The 26,907-nt window shown below is 42.5% G+C and overlaps 1 long non-coding RNA gene across 1 annotated transcript; it reads right to left on the bottom strand.

The window, feature by feature from the left end:
- Positions 1–26,906, bottom strand: LOC133388558 (uncharacterized). Its single transcript, XR_009763863.1, has 3 exons — positions 26,817–26,906; positions 2,384–2,462; positions 1–969 (listed from the first exon to the last, which is right to left on the bottom strand). It is a non-coding gene; the product is annotated as an uncharacterized LOC133388558 (long non-coding RNA).
- Position 26,907: the final 1 nt, after the last annotated feature.

The following is a 26,907-nucleotide window of genomic DNA, read 5'->3' as shown; positions in this document are numbered from 1 at the left end:
TTCAGAGGGGTATAAAATGTACACAACACTGAAAGTGATTCATGGCATCCTCATGGCGTTAAATCATACGAAATGGAATAAAACAGGCACTGAGCAGTTTGGGATTAAGGATTCCGGGCTTGAAGTCGTTTTCTTTGGAGTGGGCCCTGCCGGCCACACATATTAGTGAACTTCAAGACAAGATCCTTTATGCACCTCACTAAATACTGAACTCCAGCACAGAATTAGCACAGCATAGTGCCTTGGTGGCAACTAAAAGGGGCCATACTGTGAACGGAGTGAGGGTCTGTCTGCCCACTATGAACAGCAAATGCTTTGACAGAGTTCTTTCCTTAAGCACCTCGGTGATTATTCTCTGTACAGGATTTCTTACTTGCTGAAATGGCAACCTCAGCTGCCTTACACTAAAACAGAAATGTGTTTATGGCACAAAGGTGGGAAATGCTTTATTTATTTATTTACTGAAATATTTATAGCCTGCCCAATTTCAAACTTATGTCAAATAATATATTTAAAACAATCGATTCATAAAGGAAAAGCAGAAAAAAGCTATATAACTTATACATGTTCTTCCCAGTTCTGGAGTGAAGGACAAGCCAGTGTCACTGAGAGCTGAAAATAACATACAATTCAGGAAGCTAAACTAGAACACTATTGTCTCTCTCCAACAAGAGCAGAATAACCACAGGAAACTGCTGAGTTAACACAACTACAATTAAATCCAGTGCCACCTAGTGACTGAACTATGTAATAGCACTATCCGCACACATGGTAACCAGTAAGAAGGAGATGTGGTGGTGCGGGTTCCTTTATTTTAAAGTTCTTCTTTTGTTAGCTATAGATCAGTGGTTCCCAAACTGCGATGTCTGAGGTCAGCTTGCAAAATGCTGCATTTTTCTTGAGGTACATCTTGTCCAGGCTAACCCTTCATTCTTCTCCTTTCATCCTGTCCTCAGTTCCCAGGATAATCTGTTCCAAAAGGACAAAAAAGTAATCACAGAGCCATTGAAGAGGAAAAGGGGGTTACTTTCCTTCTGCTGTTTGGCCCAGAGATAGTCACATGCTGTTGTATAGAACTGGCACCAGTTTCTTCATTTAGCAAAACCAAGTGATACAGTCATTCCTGGACCAAACATTTCAGTCTGCAGGTGGAAGATTGCTATCCTTTGAAATTTGCATTTCTCCAAATTTTTCAGTGGTGTTCTCCAACCAACCAATGTGTAAAACAATGCATATATTAGTGGAACGTGCGTATAAAAGTGTGTATATTAGTCAAACTGCATACAGTAATGTGTTTATCAGGAGTAATTAGGAGTAATGTGGGGATCTGCGTTTAATATTGGGAAAAATGAGAAATGGAGAGAATCAGAACTGACAGATTGGCCCATCAACAGTCTAGGGCTGCGGTTCCCAAACTTTTTCCCACACAGACCACTTGAACATTGCCGAGGGTCTTTGTGGACCACTTAATTATTTCTTTGCATGTTGTAGCAATTGTAATTCCATAGAATTCAAATTGTAATACCATAACATACAATATAAGAAATAAAAGCAATAAAATACAGTTACAGATCAATCTAAATATTTAATGCGATGGACGTGCCACCCCGTCTTCAATCACAAATCCACAGACGCAGCATGAACCATCTGAATGAATGAAGCTTGTAGGCCACTAGTGGGCCATGGACCATAGTTTGGGGACCCCTGGTCTAGGGAAAGCTTTACTACTTATTTTTCCTGATTGTAGGAACTTGCCATCTTAGACCCTTTCCTGCACAAATTTTGCAACAAGGGAACCCAAAAGTCCTGTTATAGAAGAGGCACAGGAAGCTTTTCTGGGTTCCCTTGCTTCTCGGTACTGACTATGGGAAAAGCCTGTATTTCCCAGGCTTTAGGTATATTCTCTAGCTAGGGGAAGCATTTCTCAATGGAGCTGAGGAGGCTTTAGTGACTTTTGGGGGACAAGGCAGGGGGGAGTATATTAGCCAAACAGCAAGGTCAGGTCTAACTCCTTTTAGGTTGACAGTGCTTAGATTTACGCTACTGACTCATATATACTGGAGCATCCTGGACAGAAATCTGTGGAGTTGGAGGAAACTGAACATTTATTCTCATCCTTTGCCCAAAGACAGGGCCACCTATTAATCTGTCCCACAGAGATCAGCTCACACAACCCAGACCAGAAAGAGCCACAAGCACACACAGGGCAGTAGCTCCAGATAACTCATGCAGGGAAGCCAAGCTACACCCACAGGGAAAGAGAAAAGAACTAAGAGTGGCTAAAGGAAGAGTTAATATAATGGCTAGCTGTCTCAGTTATGAACCCTACTGGAAGGAAGGGCAGAATAAATTTAATAAATTAATAAATAATAATAAATAATACCTTTAGGCAATCCACTATCTCTCAGTTTCTCCCAACTCCCATCCTTCACCATCCACAGTATGCAGATAATTCTATTGACCTATATTTCAGGGAATTATAAATAATGAGATAATGTATGCAAACTTTCTTCATTAGTGCCTTAACTTTTTCCATTTTGAAAAACACAAGCTAGGTTATATATATATTTTAAAAAAAGATTTAAAATAATCGTGCAGATTTGTTTTTGATACAGAAAAGGTTGACCTGAATGGGTTGGGAGGGAAATCGCTATGTGAAATGCACCCTCCATTTTGCCAGTTTTCTAGAAGGGTAATGCAAGCTAATCTTTGCTAATACTCTGCTTTGGCTTTGAAATATCAGAGCATAGCCAAGTCTGATTGGCTACATGGCATTCATACGATATCTATTCAGAGTGAAGATAGTGCTTCCTGCTCTCCCTCTGATTTGGCTTAGTGACATCACGTAGCCAAATCGGACTGACTGTATGACAGTGTAATGCCACCATGCTGCCTATAGGGGAATTCATACAAACCTCCTCACACATTAAAAGCACACAAGAGGATTGTGAGATTGTGCCAGCAAGCTCCACCAACAATGCACTCATACTTACACACAACTTGTTCAGCAGCAGTGTGAATGGAAACTATGTGTACACTGATGTTATGCACTTAGGGCTCCTCAATATGAGGAGGAATCCTGATATACATGGGCTATATGCACAGAGTCCCTTCACGTGGCTACTGAACATGCAACTGGTGGTGTGCCTGACACACACATCATCAACAATAATGGGGCTAAAAACCAGAGCAGATTCCACTGCCTCACCGACGTGGAGCCACCACTGCTATCCACAACCCCATTACAAGTATTGTCAATGCATGAAAGGGTTTGTGTGAACCTCTCTCATGTGATCCCTAATTGTCTGGGTTTGACTCAGAAAGAAGCTCCTTCTTCCTCTTTTTAATGGAACCCAGGCTGCAGACTAGGGGAGAAAGCAGCTGCGAACAGACAGCAAATGGAATACAAAAAAGATAAAGAGGAGGGTTCCTGAAGCTTTTCACACAAAACCAAATACCTCCCCCTTCTCTCCCAAACTTTTACGGCCAAAAACTCAGCACCGGATTATGTATAAATGATAATGATGATAGCAAGAGCCACAATAAAAACACCACGATGGCAAGACTGTCTGACTTGGGGCAAAATTCTGTCACACGCCCAAAGACCACACTCAGTCAGATCCTGAGAGGAAGCAGAATCCTCCCACAACTCATCCCAAAGAACATCTAAAGCACTGGGCACAATAAAAGCCACAATAAACTTTCTGCAAGGTGTAGAACCGCTCTAGCACTTTATTTTAAAAAAGTATTTACTCCAGCTGCCACTGAGATTTCACCTAGAGAGACATTTGAAGTGAATTTGGCATTTGTGGGGTTTTTTTTTCTCCCTCAAGCAAACCAACTGAATAATTTCAACGTGCTGGTTTGAATTTTTTCCCCGTCCCCCTCCTTGTGAAGGGAAGTACAGTTGTAAAACTCAGCTGAGGAAACGTTCGCAACTTGTCACCTCACAGCATGGCATGCTGGGAAACAGGTTGACTTGGCAACGCTGCTAGTTAAGCAAACTTGACACGTGAAAGATACCAGGCCCCGGGCCTTGAAATCCGGACAAAACAGCCCACGGAGATGGCTTTGGGGAATTCTCTTTTACAACCCGGGGAGGGGAATAACTGTAAAGCCAAATGAAATACCACAAGCCAATCCAGGGTAAACACTCAGGCCTTTCAGAGATCCTCACAAAGAGCAGATGAAGTGGGGGGGGGAGGGAGAGGGGGAGGGAATTTGGTGGAAAGGATACCGAGGAGTAAAAATATGTAAACAGGTCTGAGCAATACAAAATGGCTGCAGGCGGCAGAACTGAGGGGTGTGCCTTCAAGCCTCTGCCTAGTCTCATGCAGGACTTGGTGTGCGCTCTCTCTCAGATGAGTGTGGCAATGTGGCTGGGCCTTTCAATACTACAGCCCTGTATTTAATGACATTAGCTGGCCTGGCTTCCATAATACTGTCATCTTCAGCCTTGAGAACCTGGCACAACAGCAAGCTCAGCAGAAACAGAAGAAAAAAAGTCTTGTTTCCTAAGTTGGCCGAGGCTGCTCTGATTCCACCTGCATCCTTCATAAGAACCTAAGAACACAAGAAGAGCCTGCTGGGTCAGGCCAGTGGCCCCTCTAGTACAGCATCCTGTTCACACAGTGGCCAATCAGGTGCCTGGGGGAAGATGGCAAGCAGGACCTGAGCACAAGAGCACTCTCCCCTCCTGCAGTTTCCAGACACTGGTATTCGGAAGCACACTGCCCCCAACTGTGGAGGCAGAGCCTAGCCATCATGGCTAGTAGCAGACCGGGGCCAGTTTTCTTCCTCTAGGTTTGCCTCCACAGGAGCCTATAGGTCAGTGGTTCCCAACCTTTATGAGCACGGGACCCCCTTTATAAGGTGAATTTTTTTTGTGACCCCCTCCCCCCAGGGAGGCAGGCTGGCTGCCAGGAAGGAAGGGGGAAAGCAGCCTTTCTTTGCAGGCTTGCTTCTTTTTGCTTCACAAAAAGCCCTCTCCTCTCATTCTAAGCAAGGGCGTTGCCAGTAGCGGCAGTGCAAGGAGACGGGAATCAGTGATAGTAATCCCCTCTTCTTCCTGGTAGCTCCACCCTCAGCCTCCTTTGGCATCTGCCATGTATTTTATAGGCAGATGCCTGCCCTTAGTGCTCCTGAAAGACGCTCTGGCGCTTCAGCAAAAAGCCTCCCCTCTCGTTTTAAAAAAGCTAATAAATAATTCATTTCTTTACTGTTCACAGCCCCCTCTGGATTACTTCGCGCCCCCCCTGGGGGTCCCGGCCCCCAGGTTGGGAACCACTGCTATAGGTTATGTTGAAAGAGGCCAAACTGGGTCTACACAGCACACCCACTTTCAAGCCCAGAATGTGTTTTCCCTGCTTGGGTCTGAGAAGAGTGCAGCTCATATCCTGGATGTACAAAGCAGAGTCCAGTCTCAGGGCACTGGTCAGCAACTAAAGACATGAGAAATAAGAGGAGCCCTTCTTATTTCTGGAACAGATTCACGGTCTGTCTAGTCCAGCATCCTCCTTCTCATAGTGACCAACCAGATGCCTCTGGGAATGCCATAAACAGGACAGGAAAGCAATAGCCCTCTCCAACTTTGGCAAGTCCCAAGCAGCCAGCATTCAGCGTCATACTGTCTCTGGACACATCGTCTCCATAAAGCCAACCTATTCAGAGCCACTGATAGGGATGGACAGATCTCACTTTTGGTTCTTTCAGTTCCTCATTTTTCCAATCTTAAATTCAGTTCGTCACATTTCTGCAGCAATTTGCAGTTATTATTCTTGTTTGTTATTTTAAAATGCTCATGAAAATGTATTAGTGTTTTAGTGTGGATTTCTCCCAATAAACACATTTTGTATGCAGTTTTGCCTAATAAACTGTTATTTATTTATTTATTTATTTATTTATTTATTTATTGTATTTTATTGTATTGTATTGTATTGTATTGTATTGTATTGTATTGTATTTATATACCCCCCATAGCCGAAGCTCTCTGGACGGTTTACAGTAACTAAAAACATTAAAACAAATATATAAATTTAAAACACATCTTTTAAAAACAATTTAAAACACAATTTGAAAATGTAAAACAATTTAAAAACACATGGTAAAATGCCTGGGAGAAGAGGACAGTCTTGATATAAATATAAATTCAGAAGAGCAAAATTATCACAGGCCTAACCACAAGTGCCAAAGACACTTGAAGAGAGACACTGCTTACAAGTGCCTGTACGCTAATGCTAGGAGCCTGCGAACCAAGATGGGAGAACTGGAGTGCTTGGTCTTAGAGGAGAGCATTGATATAGTGAGCATAACGGAGACCTGGTGGAATGGAGAAAACCAGTGGGATACGGTTATCCCTGGATATAAACTATATCGGAAGGACAGGGAAGGACGTATTGGTGGCGGAGTCGCTCTATACATGAAAGAAGGCATTGAATCCAGCAAGCTCGAAACCCCAAAAGAGACAGACTCCTCCACAGAATCGTTGTGGGTGGTGATACCATGCCCCAGGAGGGACTTAATACTGGGAACGATCTATCGTCCCCCTGATCAAAATGCTCAGGGAGACCTTGAGATGAGATATGAAATTGAGGAAGCATCCAAACTAGGAAATGTGGTAGTAATGGGTGACTTCAACTACCCGGACATAGACTGGCTGCATATGTGTTCCAGTCATGACAAAGAAGCAAAGTTTCTAGATATTCTAAATGACTATTCCCTAGACCAGTTGGTCATGGAACCGACCAGAGGGACGGCAACCCTGGACTTAATCCTCAGTGGGGACCGGGACCTGGTGCGAGATGTAAGTGTTGTTGAACCGATTGGGAGCAGTGACCACAGTGCTATTAAATTAAACATACATGTAACTGGCCAATTGCCAAGAAAATCCAACACGATCACATTTGACTTCAAAAGAGGAAACTTCACAAAAATGAGGGGATTGGTAAAAAGAAAGCTGAAAAACAAAGTCCAGAGGGTCACATCACTCGAAAATGCTTGGAAGTTGTTTAAAAACACTATATTAGAAGCTCAACTGGAGTGCATACCGCAGATCAGAAAAGGTACCGCCAGGGCCAAGAAGATGCCAGCATGGTTAACGAGCAAAGTCAAGGAAGCTCTTAGAGGCAAAAAGTTTTCCTTCAAAAAATGGAAGTCTTGTCCGAATGAAGAAAATAAAAAAGAACACAAACTCTGGCAAAAGAAATGCAAGAAGACAATAAGAGATGCTAAAAAAGAATTTGAGGAGCACATTGCTAAGAACATAAAAACCAACAACAAAAAATTCTATAAATACATTCAAAGCAGGAGACCATCTAGGGAGACGATTGGACCCTTGGATGATAAGGGAGTCAAAGGTGTACTAAAGAACGATAAGGAGATTGCAGAGAAGCTAAATGAATTCTTTGCATCTGTCTTCACAGTGGAAGATATAGGGCAGATCCCTGAACCTGAACTAACATTTGCAGGAAGGGATTCTGAGGAACTGAGACAAATAGTGGTAACGAGAGAGGAAGTTCTAAGCTTAATGGACAATATAAAAACTGACAAATCACCGGGCCCGGATGGCATCCACCCGAGAGTTCTGAAAGAACTCAAAGGTGAAATTGCTGATCTGCTAACTAAAATATGTAACTTGTCCCTTGGGTCCTCCTCCGTGCCTGAGGACTGGAAAGTGGCAAATGTAACGCCAATCTTCAAAAAGGGATCCAGAGGGGATCCTGGAAATTACAGGCCAGTTAGCTTAACTTCTGTCCCTGGAAAACTGGTAGAAAGTATGATTAAAGCTAGATTAACTAAGCACATAGAAGAACAAGCCTTGCTGAAGCAGAGCCAGCATGGCTTCTGCAAGGGAAAGTCCTGTCTCAGTAACCTATTAGAATTCTTTGAGAGTGTCAACAAGCATATAGATAGAGGTGATCCAGTGGACATAGTGTACTTAGACTTTCAAAAAGCGTTTGACAAGGTACCTCACCAAAGGCTTCTGAGGAAGCTTAGCAGTCATGGAATAAGAGGAGAGGTCCTCTTGTGGATAAGGAATTGGTTAAGAAGCAGAAAGCAGAGAGTAGGAATAAACGGACAGTTCTCCCAATGGAGGGCTGTAGAAAGTGGAGTCCCTCAAGGATCGGTATTGGGACCTGTACTTTTCAACTTGTTCATTAATGACTTAGAATTAGGAGTGAGCAGTGAAGTGGCCAAGTTTGCTGATGACACTAAATTGTTCAGGGTTGTTAAAACAAAAAGGGATTGCGAAGAGCTCCAAAAAGACCTCTCCAAACTGAGTGAATGGGCAGAAAAATGGCAAATGCAATTCAATATAAACAAGTGTAAAATTATGCATATTGGAGCAAAAAATCTGAATTTCACATATACGCTCATGGGGTCTGAACTGGCGGTGACCGACCAGGAGAGAGACCTCGGGGTTGTAGTGGACAGCACGATGAAAATGTTGACCCAGTGTGCGGCAGCTGTGAAAAAGGCAAATTCCATGCTAGCAATAATTAGGAAAGGTATTGAAAATAAAACAGCCGATATCATAATGCCGTTGTATAAATCTATGGTGCGGCCGCATTTGGAATACTGTGTACAGTTCTGGTCGCCTCATCTCAAAAAGGATATTCTAGAGTTGGAAAAGGTTCAGAAGAGGGCAACCAGAATGATCAAGGGGATGGAGCGACTCCCTTACGAGGAAAGGTTGCAGCATTTGGGGCTTTTTAGTTTAGAGAAAAGGCGGGTCAGAGGAGACATGATAGATGTGTATAAAATTATGCATGGCACTGAGAAAGTGGATAGAGAAAAGTTCTTCTCCCTCTCTCATAATACTAGAACTCGTGGACATTCAAAGAAGCTGAATGTTGGAAGATTCAGGACAGACAAAAGGAAGTACTTCTTTACTCAGCGCATAGTTAAACTATGGAATTTGCTCCCACAAGATGCAGTAATGGCCACCAGCTTGGATGGCTTTAAAAGAAGATTAGACAAATTCATGGAGGACAGGGCTATCAATGGCTACTAGCTGTGATGGCTGTGCTCTGCCACCCTAGTCAGAGGCAGCATGCTTCTGAAAACCAGTTGCCGGAAGCCTCAGGAGGGGAGAGTGTTCTTGCACTCGGGTCCTGCTTGCGGGCTTCCCCCAGGCACCTGGTTGGCCACTGTGAGAACAGGATGCTGGACTAGATGGGCCACTGGCCTGATCCAGCAGGCTCTTCTTATGTTCTTATGCCAAAAAGCGTTGTTGTTGCAAAGCAATTTTCCCTTATGATGTATTTTGTATGTTATTTTCACTAATGTATGCTTTTTTATTCAAACTTTAGTATATGCATTTGTATACACATTACTTGACTGGAGAACTACATTGCAAAATCTAGAGAAGTTCGGATTTTGAAGGACAGCTATGTTTTGGTTTGCATATTGTTTCAGAAAGTGCAAATTTGGCAGTTAGTAGTAGCCATCATCACATCCGGTAGCAGCCAATGCCATAAATTAATTCTGTGTTGTGCTGAAAAGTACTTTCTTTTGTTCAAACAATTTCACTGAAAGTAAACGAGGGAGAAAAATGCAGGCATCAATTCCTTCCAGGACAAATACCAGCTTCAAAAGGAGTGATTTTCATCAGGACCACAGCAGAAGAGAAAAAGGTGAAATTCTCCCACCCGCTTTGATCCCAATTGTTATGAGATCCTTCCCCCCCACTTTTAAAACTAAAACACCCCAAACCTTTTAACCTTTCCATTGTTTGTCACTTACTTGAACTAAGGATGGAAAGATCTGTCAGTTTTGGTTCTCCCAGTATTTATTTATTTATTTATTTTTTATTTGATTTATAACCCACCCTTCCTCCCAGCAGGAGCACAGGGCAGTTTTCATTTTTCCAATGTTAAATTCAATTCTCTATATTTCTGCAGCCATTGGAAAATTTTGTTTTTAAAACTCCTCCTGAAGATTCTCCTAAAAACCACATTTTTTGAATGCAGTTTGGTCTAATGTACACATTTTTACAAACAATTTCTCCTAATATAATGCATTTTGTATGCTATTTTCACTAATGTATGCATTTATATGCACACTTCCACTAATAGATGCATTTTGTAAAACGTTGGTGGGTTGGAAAACTGCATTGATGAAGTAATGGCCACCAGCTTGGACGGCTTTAAAAGAAAATTAGACAAATTCATGGAGGACAGGGCTATCAATGGCTACTAGCCGTGATGGCTGTGCTGTGCCACCCTAGTCAGAGGCAGCATGCTTCTGAAAACCAGTTGCCGGAAGCCTCGGGAGGGGAGAGTGTTCTTGCACTCGGGTCCTGCTTGCGGGCTTCCCCCAGGCACCTGGTTGGCCACTGTGAGAACAGGATGCTGGACTAGATGGGCCACTGGCCTGATCCAGCAGGCTCTTCTTATGTTCTTATTGCAAAATTCGGATGAGTGAATTTCAAAGGATGGTTGTGCTTTGGTTCTCTTATTGTTTCAGGAAGTGCACATTTGATACATTTAAATGTGAACTGAATTGAATTTCTTTTCCATCCCTAATTTGACCATCAATTGCCATTTTGTTGCCTATTTGTCCAGTCTGGAGCTCTTTGCAGTCCACTTGGATATAAACAGATTGTAATTACCTTTCAACAAGGGCTGACAAGACAGCAATGTTTGTTTATTTATTTAATATATTTGTATGCCACTTTTCATCACCAGGTGACCTCAAAGCATCTTTCATAACAAGAACAAAACAATATGATAAAAACAATTCAGAACATCATCATCATTGTCATCATCATCATAAACTACAACAGTATCAATAAATACCACAAAATATCACAAAACAGGCTGAAATATCAAATCAATCTAGTCTGCAAAAGAGAGAGCTGGCTCTGTGTTGGCTCTGCCCACTGATTCATGCTATGGGTTTGGGGGAGTTCTCTGCTTACATACCTCAGCTACTCCCAGCTGTTTGCCTATATCTTCTTGGCACATACACAGGAGATGGGGGCTCCACCAAACCACCAAATCCTGTTTCTATTCCTGCTGGAGAGGAGTGGAAGGAGAGTCCTTTGCTTTTGTCTTGATTTGCATGATAGAAAATGGCTCATGCACATAATGGGGTTGATGATGATGATTTAAATTTATATCCCATCCTTTCTCCCAAAGGAGCCCAGAGTGGTAAACAGAACAGTGACAAAACACTGCAAGTACATATAAAAAAATAACAATTACAAACATTTAAAGTATGTAAAGCTATGCTCACTTCGCTTGCCAACTCAGCCTAGCATCAGCAAAGCTCCCCCTCCCCCCCATGGGTCACCAAAGCTGCCCCTTTCCCCCATGGGTCACTAAAGTTGCCCACATTTCTCCATGTGTCACCAAAGCCCTCCCCCTTCCCCCCACATGGGTTGCCAGTGCTCCCCTGTCCCCTGCAGATCACAGGAGCTCCCCCTGCACCTCACGGATCGCCAAAGCTCCCCCACCCTCTCACAGGTTGCTGAAGCTCCCCTTTTGTAAACATGATGCTTACAAATATATATCTATATGTATATAGATATATCTAAACTAGAGAGACAGACATGCTCTCACTGCTAATAATTTCAAGGTTGCCAGGAACAGTATCTTTTAGCTATCAATGTTTTCAAATTCATCCTGAAAGTTAATGAGAGAGACAGATGCATCTTACCTCACCAGACAAACTTCCCACAAACGGAACTGCCACCAAGAAGGCCCTGTCACAGGTCAGTGCCAACCAGGCAACACCCAGCAGCAGAGCTTGGAAAAGTTACTTTTTTGAACTACAACTCCCATCAGCCCAATCTAGTGGCCATGCTGGCTGGGGCTGATGGGAGTTGTAGTTCAAAAAAGTAACTTTTCCAAGCTCTGCCACGCAGCAGCACCTCCTCTGCTGATCACAGGGCTTGAGATGGTTGCCCTAGAAGTTATGCTTGAAGCAATTTGGAAGCCGCCAGGAGGTGGACTGAACTCTTGGGCCTCATGTTGCCTAATCTTACTGTAGATCCAAGCATGACTGCATACATACTATACTTTTAAAGGACATGGCTTCTAGGGGGAGAAATTTGATTCACTTGACATTTAAAGCCCAATTGATCAAATTCTCACTTTCTGAAACAATATGAGAACCAAAACACAGCCATCCTTTGAAATTTGCACTTATTTGAATTTTGTGATGCAGTTTTCCAACCAACCAATGTTTACAAAAATGCATATATTAGAGGAAAGAGTGCACAAAATGAATATATTGGTGAAAATAACAGACAAAAATGCATTAGGATACATTGCTTGTGAAAATGTGTACATAAGTCAAAACTGCGTATAAAATGTGTTTTTTAGGAGAAATTTGCACTAAAATGCTGGGCAGTTTTCATGAGGGTGTTTTTCTAAAAAATCACAAATTGCTGCAGAAATGTGGAGGACCAAATTTAAGATTGGAAAAATGAGAAACTAAGAGAATAGATAGTGACAGTCCTTCCACCCCAATGTGCCCCCCCCAGACTCTTGGGAACTGTAGTTTAGATCTCACAGAACTACAGTTCCCAGCATCCTTAACAAACTAGAGCTCCCAGGATTCTTTTGAGGAACTCATGTTCCTTAAATGTATGGTGTGCACAAAGCTTCAATAGGCAGGGAACTTGCAGGAACGAAAGCATGAGCAGTGGGTGGCAGCAGCAGAGCAGGGAGAAGGAGGGCAGTGGGAGCAAACTCTACCCTGTTAAGCTGATCCCTGGTCTGTAGCTGTTTTGGGGAATCATTAGGCAGATAGCTCAGGAAACATGCTGACATCTCTGATTAATCTACTGATTAGTAACATCCGCAGTCTATTTCCTGGGCATGTCAGGACTGGACAAGGGAGAAATTCTGTTTGTACTGAGCAACAGGCCTCTCTGCAAAACTATCTAGAGTGAAAGAAGGGACAGTCTGGACTTCAGTGTAACTGCAAGAACAGAGGAAAATATTGCTTGTGTGACATTTTGGAAAAGGTGCTTATTTTTAACAGAAAAATCTATCGTTCAGGGCACGCCAGAGGCAAACATGTATGAAGCAGAAGGAGGAAAGAAAGAAATGACTTTCGTTTAAATGTATTGATCTACAATGAAGCAAGTTAAAGAAATGTAGGGAGAGAGCTGTGATAGCAGCACGGAAGAGACACAATCCCCATTCAGATGTTCAAAGCAGGTATTATGGCTGTGCACCAGATTTGGCCAAGGCCCAAGCCAAATTGAACCCATTCAGACTTTTGGGGCCGTGGCTGAGTCTGGGTCTGACAGCCATGGTTCATGACAGGTCAGATTTGATGACCCAGAGCGACCCAGGGCTGTCACAGGGCAGGGCATCAGACAGAAAAAAGAGGCAGCCACAGCTTTCCTTCCTGCCCAAAGGGCAGGTGCTGTGTTGTAAGGGGTTTTCCTGCAGGAAAACCCTTTGCAAAACAGCATCCCCTAGGATGGTTCCCTCCTTTGCTACGATGTTTTGCAAAGTGGGGGAGGGAATGATCTTGGGGGTGGTTGTTCTGCAGAAAACCCTTTGCAAAACAGCATCTCCCAAATCGCTCTCTCCTGTGTAACGCAAAACAGCATCGTGAAAGATAAATTGACCCTGCTCTCAGTCTGGGGAGCGGGGAAGGAGACGCAACATCTTCTCCCTCCCCACAATTTTTTTTACCCTAATTAAATGTGAGCTCTGCCCCCAAACCTATTTGGGAGTGGCTCCAAACCCAGGGTGAGTCGACCTGATGTCCCCCTCTGGATTGGAGCCATAGGGTGGATGGGGGGGCCCTCTGCACAGCTCTAGCAGGGATCATGGAATCCTGTGTAGAGGCAAAGGGCTGTGGCTCAGTGGTAGAGGATCTGCCTTCCATGCAGAAGGTTGCAGGTTCCATCCCTCCATTCATCTCCATGCAGGGCTGGGAAAGACTCTTCTCAGAATACCCTGGAGAGTTGTTGCTAGTCAGTGTAGACAATACTGAGCTAGGTGGACTGATGGTTTGACTCAGTATAAAGCAGCTTCCTGTGTTCTTATGTGCAAAGGAATCAATCCCTTTGAACACAGTGGGACTTACTTCTTCTGACTAAAAATGCATTGTGCAGCACAGTTCTTACCAAGCTAATGCTATTCCATTTGTAACGGAGAAAGAAACTACATATCTATGAGCAGGATCTAACCCTCTTCATGCCTTACTCAGCCCAACGTTGCAATGCTGTGCAAAATTCTAGGTTTTCCTCAGGGCAAACGGGTCACCTGACCATTTGTTGTGAGCAGAGGCATGAGTACAAGACAACAAAAAAGCATCCACTATGATCAGTATGGTCATGTGCAGCTTGCACCTTGAGGACTAGGAGCCATGCTACACAACACTCCACAGAATCATTTGATACAGCTCTTTCTAGCCTGTACCAGTTCAGTGTATAGGTGGAAGACTGAATGTCTGAATGAAAAAAAAAACCCTCTGGGCATAGAAAATGACCAAGCACATTAAATTGTTGCAGCCTGACATCATCCTTATTATACTAACTTCCTGTGCGTATGGAATTCTTTATGTGGGGAGCATTCAAACACAAGATCCCCCACTGGTAGCCTGAAATGGTACAGTCCTGGAAGAGTCCAGCTTCTGCCATCTGACTCTGCTGATGGTGTTGCTCAGTTCTCAGTGCACCAGGTAATAAAATAAAATTGCAGGTTCTGCTCATGGCAGACAAGTTAGGCAACGAATTCATTTGCTGAATTGATCCTATTTACACCCAGACCTTCCTCTAGGTAACATGGATGCACTTGTTTTATTTTCACAACAATCTTGTGAGGTAGGTTAGGCTGAGAGATAAGTGGCTCCCCCAAGATCAGAGAGTGAACTTTATGCCTGAGCAGGGAATTTGGGCCCAGGTCTTCCTCGTTTGAGTCTACCTCCTTGGCTCTACACCACACAGGAGCTCATTAGCCATTAGCAGAGGCAGCAGCATCGCATGTTGTACTCTGCAGCCCATGCTTAATTTGGGGGTGGGGTTTATTGTCCTGCTGTTTCTCCTCATTGGTCAAGATGAATGCTTAACATTTGGATGTTTGCAGGACTCTCTTTGCAGAGGCTGAGTTCTGACAGTAAGATTGGTTGGAGAAGTTAACAAGGCAAGGAGCCTTGTTTCTGAAGAGGGAATTGCTTGCAGTCACAGATGCATATTGGAGAGATTGAGTAAAGACTCCTGAAGGGCCCACTTGAGGGTTTATATTGGACATTCGACCTCTTCAATAGCTAGTTTTTCTACAACTAAATTCAATATTTATTTCCAACAAGTGGCTGAGGAAGGGGAGGGAAGGAAGGGAAAGGAAGGACACTTATTGAATAATTGTGCAACCTTCAAGAAAAGCCATAAATTACCCAGCTCTATCTGTCACTGTAATTTCCAGGAAAAGTCCTAATGAATCTTACTGAACAATAGTGTAAGGGCAGGTCAGAGAATGAATTGGGCCTTATAAGCACTTGGGTAAGCAGAGCAGAAGCATTAATAATAACCAAAAGTCATTGAGAACCAAAACTGTGCCAACCAAGGGGGCTGACCTGGGTTGCCAAACATGGTTTTAAAAATCCCAAGTCTGTTTCAAATTCTCTGCTAGTCAAATTATCCCGAGGGAATGCAGGAAATTAAGGGGAAGAAGTGGGGAGGGAGGCAAATTCTAAAATCAACAGTGCAAGGAAGGGAAGCTGTCATGCTTGTTGCTGAGCAAAACTGGGCACACCATTTTACAAAGCCTTTTGCCTTCTGTGGAAAGAGGAAAACTGCAACTGCCACTTTAAAGGAGGCAAGCTATAGGGCAAATAATTGTGTGGATCCTCCCCTTCTCCATAAGGGGAGAGCTCATGATAGAATATGAGAGGATGCCAAAGATTTCACATTCTGCTTCTGGCATCTCTACTTTCAAAAAAAGGTTCAGTGAACAGGTGCCTTAGACCCCAGAAAGCCGCTGCTAGCTGGCCTGGCTCCAGAGGGTGGCAAGGTTGGGTATTTGCTAGGGTCCCAAGGCCACCAGAGGGCCCCCTGCTCTAACAGTACTATCATCCTCAGTCTGCACAGAGTACCCATGAAGATCAGACACAGCCTAAAAAAACTGAATTCCCAGTTTTCATGTCATCCTTCTAGGTTAAGGAGGCCCAGTGAGGTGCTTTGTTTGACAACCCTCAAAATCCTAGAATTAGCAATTGCTGTTAGTTACATTAGACCATTTTTGGCTTGATGGATAAATAGTCTGACCTGAAACAAGGCACGCTTTCTTGCTTAGTAACATGACTGGCCCAAGAGATTTTGCTGGCCAATCCACCAGAAGCTGACTAAAGGGGCAGTTGAATCTTACTTCAATGATGGCAATAGGACCATGTTCTCCCCTGCACCCGAATGCAGCAGGCAGGGCAGGCTGTCTGGCACACACAGCTCTGTCCTCCAGCACAAACCTTCTGCTCCCTACCCACCATCATCTACAGCCTGAAGCAGCTGCTTCACTGTGCCTAATGACAGAGTTGGCCCTGCTTGGCAAGCAGCAAGAATGTCAAAAAATTCTAGTGAAAACAGAGGGTGGTATTCAGTGCTAGTCCTACTCAGAATAGTCCCATTACAGTTAATAGATATGAGTAACTTAGCTTCATTAATTTCAGTGAGTCTACTCTGAGTAGGACTTAACTGAATGCAACTCAGAAGCAGAAGTGGAAATTGCTAATGTTTGCTTATTTGTCCCACATCCGGAATGGAAATTAATCCAGCAAATATGATTGGTATTGGCTGTTTGTGTTGCTTTCAGTCTGCAAATGATGCATAATTATTTTTCTCCATTTGCATTTAGTGACGACACTAAATTGTTCAGGGTTGTTAAAACAAAAAGGGATTGCGAAGAGCTCCAAAAAGACCTCTCCAAACTGAGTGAATGGGCGGAAAAATGGCAAATGCAATTCAATATAAACAAGTGTAAAATGATGCATATTGGAGCAAAAAATCTGAATTTCACATATACGCTCATGGGGTCTGAACTGGCGGTGACCGACCAGGAGAGAGACCTCGGGGTTGTAGTGGACAGCATGACGAAAATGTCGACCCAGTGTGCGGCAGCTGTGAAAAAGGCAAATTCCATGCTAGCAATAATTAGGAAAGGTATTGAAAATAAAACAGCTGATATCATAATGCCGTTGTATAAATCTATGGTGCGGCCGCATTTGGAATACTGTGTACAGTTCTGGTCGCCTCATCTCAAAAAGGATATTATAGAGTTGGAAAAGGTTCAGAAGAGGGCAACCAGAATGATCAAGGGGATGGAGCGACTTCCTTACGAGGAAAGGTTGCAGCATTTGGGGCTTTTTAGTTTAGAGAAAAGGCGGGTCAGAGGAGACATGATAGAAGTGTATCAAATTATGCATGGCATTGAGAAAGTGGATAGAGAAAAGTTCTTCTCCCTCTCTCATAATACTAGAACTCGTGGACATTCAAAGAAGCTGAATGTTGGAAGATTCAGGACAGACAAAAGGAAGTACTTCTTTACTCAGCGCATAGTTAAACTATGGAATTTGCTCCCACAAGATGTAGTAATGGCCACCAGCTTGGATGGCTTTAAAAGAAGATTAGACAAATTCATGGAGGACAGGGCTATCAATGGCTACTAGCCATGATGGCTGTGCTCTGCCACCCTAGTCAGAGGCAGCGTGCTTCTGAAAACCAGTTGCCAGAAGCCTCAGGAGGGGAGAGTGTTCTTGCACTCGGGTCCTGCTTGCGGGCTTCCCCCAGGCACCTGGTTGGCCACTGTGAGAACAGGATGCTGGACTAGATGGGCCACTGGCCTGATCCAGCAGGCTCTTCTTATGTTCTTATGTTCTTATTACATGTCCTTTGCATTGACATGAATGGTTGGACTAATGTAATGACAATGTAATTTATATAATTTACTTAATTTATGTAATTAATTATGTAAATCATATACGTTACGTAATTTCACCACAGTGGACAGCAAAACGAATAACACTATTTTTGGCAGAAGACAAACTGCAGAGGAATGGAAACAGTGCTGTAAGTGACAAATACAGGCTGGGCCAAAAATGCCACCTTCATACTTACCTAGCAAGTACTTTTGCTGAGAGAATAGGATTAGGGTTGTCAGGTCAGAAGCATCCCACATCCTGAGATTTTGGGGGCGGGTCCTAGTGATGTCATAGGGGCATGCCTGAGTGATGTCACAGGGGTGGGCCTGAGTGATTTCATTAAGCATGATACATGAAGCATCAACCACAGTTGCTTGGCACATACAATTCAAACAAAAACATTTCTCTATTGGAAATTAAGATAGAAATCTTAGCTAAAAGATGGAGCCTGGGAAGGGAACATTTAATCTAGTTTACTTGCTTTCGTCAAGAAGGGTTTAAGTGCTTTCAGGCCAGGCCAGTCACCAGAAGGCCACTGTAGGAAGAACCGAGCCTAGTGTTGTGGAGATATTAGATGGGAGCACTCAGGAGTAAAGATGGATGTAAAGATGGAGTATAGACTCCAATTCTAAATGCACTTACTAAGGGACTAAGCCCCATAGAACTCAATAGGACTTACTTTTCAGTAGATATGGTTTGGACTGTGCTGTTGGTAAAGCTTGACTAGGGATCCTCTGCAAAACTATCCATATCAAAGCAGGGTTGGCAACCCCCTGCCTGGAATGCTCTACCCCTACCTTTTAACATGGCTGCTTCAAATTTCTTTATGGATTTGACCATTCACTTCAGAAAGAGGTCTGAGAAATGAATAAGAGTAAGAAAATTCTCTACTCTTTTCTGTCTACCTTATGGGCTGCTATAAACTCACTTTGATAGCCAACCCAATTCCAGAGAATAATAATTGACAGAGAGAAAACACACATGATTTGGTCTACCTTCATAGGCAGCAGTTTGGGACAGCAGCCACACTACCCAGTATGTGAATTCTCTTTTACCACTTTTGGGCAAGAAACAAACCATCATGCAAACAGCAAGGTGCATCATCAGTGGGTTTAAGGGGGTTGAGCTGTGCACATGGAACCACTGTTGTTGCTTCTGTGGATGAAAGGGAGTGAGGTTAAATGTAAGTGCGAATACAAAAAGAAAAAGAAAAGGCAGTGATGTTTTCCTAAATGGAAAACCATACCAACCACAACAAGATTCCTATGAGGAAGGCAGAAAACTCAGCATCCCACCACCAGTCAGGATTCCTAACCAAAAACCCAAACTAAAAAAAACCTGGCAGCCAGTTAGCCAAGGTCACAGAAATCCCCACAGAGCACAACCTGACCCACGGGCTGCAGTTAGTGCAGAATGCTGTGGCACGATTGCTGACAGGAGTGAGACCCTATCAGTACATAATATCTCTACTCTGAAATCTGCACTGGTTGCTGATTTGCTACCAGACCAAGTTCAAGGTGTGCTTTCCATGTTACGGGGGCCACATAGTACTTGTTCTGCTCTTGTAAGAAATCAGTCCTTTAGTGTGGCAGCAGCTATGCTTTGGAACTCCCTGCCTATTGATATTAGACATACACCTTCATTGTATTCTTTTTGGCACTTGCTAAAAACATTTTTGTTTAGGCAAGCCTACCGAGGCATGTAGAAGCTATTATGTTTTTATCTATTTTTAACTCATTGTTGGTTTTATTATTTTGAATATTTTTAAATACCTGTCTTTAACTGTTTTTGCCAGTAATTTTATTGTTTTAATTCTTTTTGTAAACTGCTTTGAGATTTTTTACGATAAAGCGGTATATAAATGTTGTGATTAAAATACATAAATAAATTTTAGAGTCACTGTGGCCCTTGGGTCTCTTTCCATTTTTAGGAACAAAGGAATCTGCCTTATACCAACTCAGGCCATTTGGTGCCATCTAGCTGAGTACTGATGACATGGACTAGCATTGGCTCTCCAGGATTCCAGGCAATAGTCTTTTCCAGAAATTGAATTGTGGACCTTTGCATGCACGCATATGCCCTGCCACTGAGCTACAACCCTTCACCTGTTTTTTAAAAAAACTTTTAAAATTGTTCTTTTCAATTCACTAATGAATGCACATCATACCTAATGCAGATCCACACCATTTAAAGCACATTCAACACATATTTGAAGGACATGAATCCCACCCCAGAATCATGGGAACTGTCATTTGTTAAGGGTGGTGGGAACTATAACTGTGAGGGGGAAACTACACTTCCCCGGATTCTTTAGGGGAAATCATGTGCTTTAAATGCAAGTTGGATGTTCTTTAAATGTATTGTGTGGATCTACTTCATAAACTTTGCCTGCATGTTAATCATTTTAATTATTTTTTTAAAATGGGAATGAGCTATAAAGTTTACTGGGTGACCATGGAGTACTCACCATCTCTCAGCCTAATCTGCCCCTCAGGATAAAAACAACAGAGGGAACCATGAACACCCCAAGGAAGAAGGGCACAATTAAAGCGTAGAGTAAATAATGATGTAGAACTATAGTGTGAGGTCAGACACTTATTGGGACATGGTATGGAGAAATATTTATATAAGCATGACTATCAAATAGGTTTATTATTTACACAACCTGTAAAGATATTTATAACGCAATCCTATGTTTGTTTACTCACAAGCAAGTCCCAATGTATTCAATGGGGCTTACTCAAACAGGAAAGCATGCACAGAACTGCAACCTCAAGTTATAAGGAACTTCATTCAACCAACCCAAAATTCAGAATCATGCCACTTTAAGCTGTTGTGCAACTGTTTATACTTGTTTTTATGGTTATTGGATTTTAAAGAGATTTATTTTTTCTTGTGAGCTGCCTTGGTTTCCAGTCTGCAACCCTACCTCACAGGGTTGTTGGAAAGACTCCATATATACACAAACACTCTGGAAATGTAAAAATACATACCCCCCATATAATAGTTTATTGTCAAAACCAGTTGGTCACTGCAGAACATTTTTGTAAAAAAATAAAATCAGTACAGTAGGGCCCCGCTTTACAGTGCTTCGCTTTACAGCAATTCGCTAATACAGCGGTCTCAGTTAGATGCAATTAGACTAAAGCCCCACTCATATGGCACTTGTTCCGCTTTTACGGCAATTTTCGGGCATTGCGCCCCATTCTATTCAATGGGTTCCACTTTACAGCGGTTTTCGCTTTACAGCGGGGTTCCGGAATGTAACCCGCCATATGAGTGGGGCCCTACTGTACTAGTTTCCTACATAATAAAAGCAATGATACCTATGTAAGCCCTGCCTAACAGCTTTTAAAAATAGGATTAGAGGGGGAGAGACAGATTTACAACACAAAGACAATTCTTTGCTATGTTTACTCAAAAGTCCCATTAATTTACAGCACAATCCTAACTCTGTCTACTCAAAAGTAAGTCCTATTGAATTCAATGGGATTTACTCCAGGTATGTGGATTAGCATTGCAGTTTTACTCCCAGAAAAGGGAGTATTGGATTAAAGCTTCATATTGGGAAGGTTTTCAAAACGCTGCCCTCTTCAACAGCCCAGGAAAATTTAAACTTGTTTGACTCCTGCACACAAGAGAGAAAAAGACTGAAAGCTGTATACTTACTCAATTCATGGGATTTTCAGAAAAGTGGGGAAAAAGTTTTCGGACTTGCAAAGGGCTCTAGTTACTGCCTTGTCAATCACAACCCTGACTTCACTTATTGGCTACAAACCTGATAGTGCGGGAATAGAGCAGCCAGCTATGAGCTCATTTAACAGAAGTTGTGGGCGGGGGCTGACATTTTGGTGTATATCTTGGGAACTGGACCCCCGAGAAACTTTCTTTTTTAAAAAGGAAGCTGAGAGTCTGGAGATTAAGGTGACTAACCCGGAGACCCAGAGAGCACCCCAAAAATCTGGACACCTGGCAAACCTAAATGGGATCCAGATTATGCTGCAGCTCTTTAGAAGAGCTGTTGCCACCTTAAAAAAAAGGTCACACACACACACACAAAGTGACAAGCACTTTGCTGAGAAAGGAAGAGATGGTGCTCTGTGTTTTTCTTCAGAAAGCACAATTTTCCACAAAGGGTAGCTTGTGTTTCAGCAGGATGCCCACTCCCCATCCCTTTTTCACTGAAATTGATCCTGGGAATATTTGTCACAACACTACTGAGAATACTAGAAGAACCCAGGAATACCCAGGGAAGTTCACTGGGCAAATGTACACGCAGCACATAATCAACTTTACTACAGCAAGATGAGTTGATAGTAAAGTTGCCATGTGTCTTATTTGAGAGAGGAGATGCCTCCGTTTAAAGAGCTATCTAGTCCAAGTCCAGTTTAAAGATACAGAGGTGAAAGCAACAGGGGCCTTGGAGTTGCCCATCAACAGTGAGCACCTGCGCAGCAGACTGAACAAGGCACACAGGTCACTTGGTCGTGGACATCCCCACTATGGCGAGAGGTATTGCCGTTCTATTTAAATTATAGTTATTATTTCTAAATTTGCATCGATACATATCAATCAGCACATGCACATTTTATGCAAACCAGCCCCTTCCCTTTCCCATTCTTTTTTGGTGTGTGTATTTCCTCTTTTGTGGCTATTGGCCTCATGTCTGATTTGTGGGCTTCCCAAAGATGCCTGGCTGGTCACTGAGGCAAGGAACAGAATATTGCACTAGAAGGGACTAGATGTGGCTTCAGTCTGATCCTGTAGGGCTCTTGGTATGTTCGAGGAGCCAGTTCATTCACTCAGCCAACCAAGTGTTGAAGTAAGATTTACTGCTGAAGTTTATTCACATGCTCAGTTGCTCTCTGACCCGGGCTCCTTTTCATCTAATCCCAAAATGAGTAGGAAATCAGATATATTCTTCCGGTTTTCAGTTTTTCTTGCTTGTCATTTAGCCAGCAAGGTTTTTGTTATCTCACGGAGACTGCTTGAGGGTGCAAAAGCAGCCTTCTCTTTCTTTTATATTTATTTGGAAAGTGACATGCCATCCGGCAGATTTTCTACTCCCAGGGTGACTCATAGCAATAAAAGCAATGAAAACGAAACAGTAAAATGTTCCAACAACTTTGAAACTCAGCTAAAACAGCAGAGGAGTAAAAGCATAACAATGCCGCTGCAGGAAATTAAAGCCAGTTTAAACAGTATTTAAAAGGCCTGACTAAATAAAAAAGGTGTTTGCACAAAAGGATGGGTGGAGAGCATTCAATAGATAAGGCACCATGATCGGAAAGGCCCTTTCTGTGGTTGCCGCTTGTTTAACCTCCCAAGGTGGGAGCACCTGGAGGAGAGCCTCAGAGGATTTCAGGTGGTGTGTGTTGTTGTGCATCAGCCTTTCCTCAAACCTAGTCCAGTTTTGCAGCTTTCAAGAAAGGGCCATGGGATTCACTGGAGTGGTTACTCACTGGTAAGGGGAAGGCACTCTGCACGTACTCAGAGGGATATGTCTTTCATTATCTCTTCAACTGTTATTAGGGCTTATATTATAGGGCAATGTGAAAACCAAAACAAGCCATCCTGTGCTTTATCGACTCCACTGGCTCCCAATTTGTTTCTGAGCCCAATTCAAAGTGCTGGATTTGACCTTTAAAGCCCTAAATGGCCTTGGACCAGTGTGCTTAAGGGACCGCTTACATCCGTATGTTCCTAGCCTGGATTTAAGATAATCTACCTCTGGTCTTCTCTGCATGCCTGGAATGAAAGAAGTTAGATTGTCAGGCATGCAGGAGAGAGCCTTTTCAATTGTGGCTCCCAGACTTTGGAATTCCCTGCCCCAAGAAGCCAGCTTTGCTCTCTTCCTGATGGTCTTCCGGAAACTTGTAAAAACTATTTTGTTCCAGAGAGCTTTTGGTTGGGACTGACGGGTCAGCCTGACACTGTTTAAGTTTTTATCTTTTGTTTTAATCTTTTAAGTTCTTTTATTCTCACTTTCTTATATGTGGATGCACATATATACATGTATGTAAGTTCGTATGTGTATGCTTAATGCATTTTATGTATTTTAATAGTATTTTATGCATTTTAATTTAATGTAATGTTTTCTGTTTTTATTGTGTATTTTATTATATATGTGTGTGATGTTATTGTAGCCGTCCTGAGTGCCCTATAGTAGGGTAGAAGGACGAGATAGAAAGATTTCATTCAAAATTCACACTTATCCAAATTTCGCAATGCAGTTCCCCAGTCAAATAATGTTCACAGAAATGCATATATTAGGGGGAAATGTGCATAAAAATGAATACATTCGTGAAAAACAGCATACAAAAATGCATTACAGTTGGAGAAATTGCTTGCAAAACCGTGTACACTAGCCAAAACTGCATACAAAAAAATGCTGAAGAATTTTCATGAGGCTTATTTTAAAAAAAAAAAATAGGAAACTGATGCGGATATGTAGACAACTGAATTTAATATTGGAAAAATTAGAAACTGAGAGAACCGAAGCTGAGATACATTTCCATCCCTAGCATAGATCAGGAATAAAGAAACCTTTTCAGCCCAAAGGCCTCATTCCCTTTCAAGGGCCACATGCCAGATTCATGAGAGCAATGAATGAAAGGAACAGTGAGGTAGGAAAAATGATGGGGAGGATTCTCAGAGAGGGCAGATTGTGTGCAATAGGTAGGATGAAGACCAGCCAATAGGAAGTGTAAACATCTTAGCTTTTGGCTACTATTTAGTCTTGAGACATCTTAGACTGATGCTGGGGTATAGCACTGGAGAGGTAAAGAGAGATGAATTCCATACATTCATTCAACAGTAGGCCACTAGGTTCTGGCTGCAGGAGTCTGGCATTTGTTGAAAGACAACCAAGCAGGAAAATGCCATATTTTCAATCTGGGCTCCAGGTTATGGAAGGTCCCTGGGCAAGACCACCTCTGTGAGCCCTCTCCCTCAGTGAGTAACCTCATCATTGCAGTTGGCCCAGGGAGCTCCAATCAGTGGGGCCCCACTCTGCTGAAGTGTGGGCTCTTGGCAGATGCCCAATTATGCCAACTGTTTATGGTGGCCTTGCTTACTTTATTTGTTTATTTAAAATGTTCTGAACCCACGTCTCTGGACATAGCAAAAAAGATTCCTAAGGTGATATAGAATCACATACCATCAAATAAGCAGTTTACTAAAATCATCCCCCTTATTAATGAGCGCCAACAATTAGGGATGAGTGAATCTGTCCATTTTGGCTTCACTCAGTTCATTTTTCTAATCTTAAATTCAGTTCTCCACATTTCCACATCAGATTGCAATTTTTTAAAGAAACCAAAGTCCTCATGAAAATTCTTCAGCATTTTAGTGTGCATTTCTCCTAATATACACATTTTTGCAAAGAATATTTCCCCTAATATAATGCATTTGTATGTGTTATTTTTACTAATATATGCATTTTATGCACGCTTTACCTTAGTATATGCATTTGGAGAAAAGCAAATTTCAAAGGAGGATTTGCATTTTGCTTCATGTATTGTTGCAGAAAGTGCGAATTAGGTAGATTCATCTGTAAATATTAACTTAATTGAAATTCTCCCCCATCGCGCCAACAATACACTGAGAGAGCAATTTGTCCACCAAATGCAAACTGCCTTGTATGGTACATGAAAAGGGGAACTTATTACTTTCGAGAGAGGAGGTTGAAGGGTGCAGTGCACCTTGGCTTCTCAGAAGTGTAAGGTTGAGACAACTTCTAGTTAAGAGTTAAATTGTGCACCCATCCAACCATTACATGGTGTGTCAGTAACCACTAGTGTATGACCACGAGGAGGCTATATAAATATACGTCAGAAACATTTACAAATCCTGAAAGTCTGATTTATGCCAACAAGATAAAGGATTTATATGAAAAATTCATACATCATTCATTATTATCCTGTTTTAAATAAAATTGCGCAGGCCTCCAATCAGAGGGCAGAAATGAGACCACGGGGCATCTGTGACAAATCGCAAGCTGTGACTATAATGAATAGATTAGTGAACCTTGTGAAGAAGCCATTGGATGGAAGACATTTGCATAAGACCGTCAGAGAATAAATACATATTTTTATTAGCATTAGCATGAATATCATCTCTGGTAAACCAGGACCCTCGGGGCCTTGCTGCTGTAGGACCAAAGTGGCTTTTGATGGGATTGTTTCAGAGACCTATGATCTAAGGGCGTAAAAAAGGCCGGGTGAAAAAGAGGAAGAAAAGAGAGAATTAAGCAGATACACACAGAGTTTACTAAAATCTACAGGGGAAAAGATAAGACAATTAAAGAGGAGGATGAGTTAGTGTGAATAAAAAGGTTACAGGGAATACAAGGCCTTTTTATGGGTACCAAGGGGAAAAGGAAATCTGCAGAGTGAGAGAGCAGGGTATTAACAAACGAGCCTGGTCTGGAGTGGATGAATAGCTTTAAAATGGCTGTTACCAAATTGCCTTTTTGTTATGTTTTTAATAAATTGCTCTTTAGGAAGATAACTAAAGAGAAGAGGCAGCGGACAATTAGGAAGTAATGAAGACCTTGTAAATACACTTACTGATAAAAAGCACGTAAGGGAATGCTCGACAAAGCAAACATATACAAATTGGCGGTTGGTCTAGGCAGGACGCAGCCAGAATTATTAAAGGGATCGACTTAGAGAGCTGAGGCTGTTTCCTCTCTCTCTCTTTCTCTCTCTGTTGCATTGCTGGGGAGAGCTAAGCAGGATTTTGTGGATTAAGTCAAGAATTTGGGCTACTGAGCTGCATACATACCCGTGGTCCTGTGAAGTGTTTGGTGGTGACCACTATTTACCTGGTTTCTAGAATAATTAGCTATTCAGGAAGGCTCGCTGCTGGACATGAACCTTTGAAGAAAAAGACAGTGCAGGAGGAAATCAGGATAAAGTGCTCATCCTACTCACCAAATACCTAAGAGCCACAGCCAGCCTTTCCTTGTTGAGGATGGGATCCTGAAGGAGCCTCCCAGGAAGGGCTAAAAAACAGGCTCAGAGG

Source organism: Rhineura floridana, chromosome 7 (assembly GCF_030035675.1).
Source record: "Rhineura floridana isolate rRhiFlo1 chromosome 7, rRhiFlo1.hap2, whole genome shotgun sequence".
Lineage (NCBI taxonomy): Eukaryota > Metazoa > Chordata > Lepidosauria > Squamata > Rhineuridae > Rhineura > Rhineura floridana.
Note: the sequence above shows the minus strand (reverse complement) of the source record. Positions and strands in the feature narration are given on the sequence as shown.